The sequence below is a fragment of the Mus pahari genome, chromosome 5 (genome assembly GCF_900095145.1).
Source record: "Mus pahari chromosome 5, PAHARI_EIJ_v1.1, whole genome shotgun sequence".
In the NCBI taxonomy this organism is placed as follows: domain Eukaryota; kingdom Metazoa; phylum Chordata; class Mammalia; order Rodentia; family Muridae; genus Mus; species Mus pahari.
The window spans coordinates 3,575,042-3,577,541 of NC_034594.1; positions in this window are offsets into that span (position 1 = coordinate 3,575,042).

Genomic DNA, 2,500 nt, shown 5'->3' on the forward strand with positions numbered 1-2,500 from the left:
TGCTCCAGTGTGAGATCACTGGGCTAATCAGAGTAGCAATAACAATACAAGTTGAAAACTTAGAACAGTAACAATATTTACTAATGTCAAATGATGGAACTCCTTGCTTGCTCAGTGACTTGCATCAAGCCTAATAGTAACAGTAGGTATGAAGTCAGGGCAGAAGCCCTTGACTTGCTGAAAGAATGCCCTTTAAACTCTACCATTCGTGTCTATAGCTTTTATTCCCTCTGCAGTAATCCATAATCAAGCCAATAAGCATAGCAGCTGTACTGCATTTCATAGGTATCTGTCATTATAATCAATGGTCATATTAAAATTACCATTATGGTGTGTCAAAGTACTCTTTTTGTTAAATGCAGAATAATAATTCCTAAGAAATATGACACAAACCTCTTAAAGTGGTTCTCCAACAAGCTAAGGCCAGGGGACTCCACACCATATCAGAGACCATCTGAGGCTGGCCAGACTGCTAGCGGTTCTGATAATTGGAATCCGAGGCCTGCATTATTTTGTCAATGAGAAATGATCCACTTGAAAACAGCCTGACCTGAGGGCACAGAAAGAATGTAAGAGATGTGAAGTTCTGAGAAAGAGGCCACACCTGTGCTAAACATTCTACAAGGCTGATAGACTGGAACCTCTCTGATTATAGAGAGCTGGAATGCTGTGGATCTACTGGTCTGTCTTCAACACCTCCGTTGTCATTTCTGGCCCACCTCTGTGTTTGACCTAAATTCTATTGTACTAGCTGGTAAAATTTCTTTTAGCTTCCACCAACCCAAAGGTATCAGTTGATACATGAGGCCTGTAGCAGAGATGTTCATGCTTCACTGATATCCACACAGATGTAGTTTTAGGATGCTTTCATTTATAGCCTTTTCTGTTCCATACCTATAAAAACCCATCCCTAAAGCTGTTACTACATTGGATCTTGGAAGTCAGGAGTCACCTGAATCTGTGTTCTCATGACATGGTTTCTTATATTTGGTCCCAGGATACACTATGCCTCATTCCCTTTGAGGTGAGCACTGTGGTTATGCTTCAACGGCATGTATGTGGCTGTCACAAGTGGGTTGGTAAGGGGCTGGACACAGAGCTTCAATAGATCTCCCTGTTCCCAGGCCAGCAGCTACCATTTTTTCCTAAGAACATCCCAAATATTGTCCTGATCAGAACTACCAAAGTAAAATAATTATACTTACTATGTGTTCAGTGTGTGCTAACACTGGTTTAAGTCATTATTTCATTTGGTTTAAACAGTAATCTCATAAGTATGTGTTTTTAAACCAGGATTCAGGTTATGTTTAAAAAGAAGAAATAGATTCAGTGGTTATCTTTAGTTTTCTGTGAAAATAGAGTCTTCTTATGTAGGTATTTTTGTTAAAAAATTTAAAGCAGACCCAAGTCTTGTGGTATTAATGTTTTGACATTATATGTATATTTTGATCCTTTCTTAACACTAACTTCAGTTTAATTCATGAAGCCCTACTTACTTAGCCTACTCTAGCAGAATACTATGCCCGTCTTATCTTTAGATACTGTTTGAAATCTTCTTCTGAGACATAACTTAAATGGAATCGTTAGATTCTTCCATGATCCATATAACTAGAAATAGTCAAGTTGATACAGAAGTGAAAAACTCCTGTGAGCTAGTGTATTAGAAAATTCTGTTATAATTCTATGCCCCCTAGTGGTACTGACATTTTACCATTATTCTTCAATGAGGAATTATAAGGATACATTCTTTATGAAGCTCCTATCATACATCTATTCTTTCTATGTGCAATCATCAATCAACAAGGGCCTTAGATAAAAATAGAAATAGTCCTGGTTCTTAGCATGTTCAAACCAGATGAGAAAGATGGATAAATTAAGTCATTATGACATAGTGATGAGTTCAAGAAAAGGTTACACAGAATGCCATACGGAGAATTTCCTGGAAGATGCCATAGATGGGAAGGTATTGAAGAAGAAGCAGATTGCACTGAGGACATGAGCGCAGCATCTTCGAAGAGAAAACATTGGTAGAAACAGACCTCACCTTGCTTTTAGAATGACACGTAGTTAGGTTGCACTGCAGCTGAGCTGCTTTGGAAGACAAAGCTGTATGCAGGAAGCAGAAGAACTGCCGCAGGAACTCAACTGCATAGGGACTAAACCAAGACTAATCTTGTATCCTGAAGAGTGGAGAGCCACCCGAGACTATTGAGCAAGAAATCTTTTCCTATTTCCACTTCCAGAACAGCACTCACTCGGTACAAACTGAGAACCTACCAGAGATGCTCATTATCCCAAGTCAGGGGAATCAAAGGTTTCTGTTAGGATGGAAACTGGAACTATCTATGACATATAGCAAGCCAAAGTTAAAGAATAAGTAGCAGGCAGCAGGCAGGTAGACAGGTGGGTGGAAGGATGGCTAAATAGATGATAGATAGATAGATAGATAGATAGATAGATAGATAGATAGATAGATAGATAGATGATACATAGATATAAA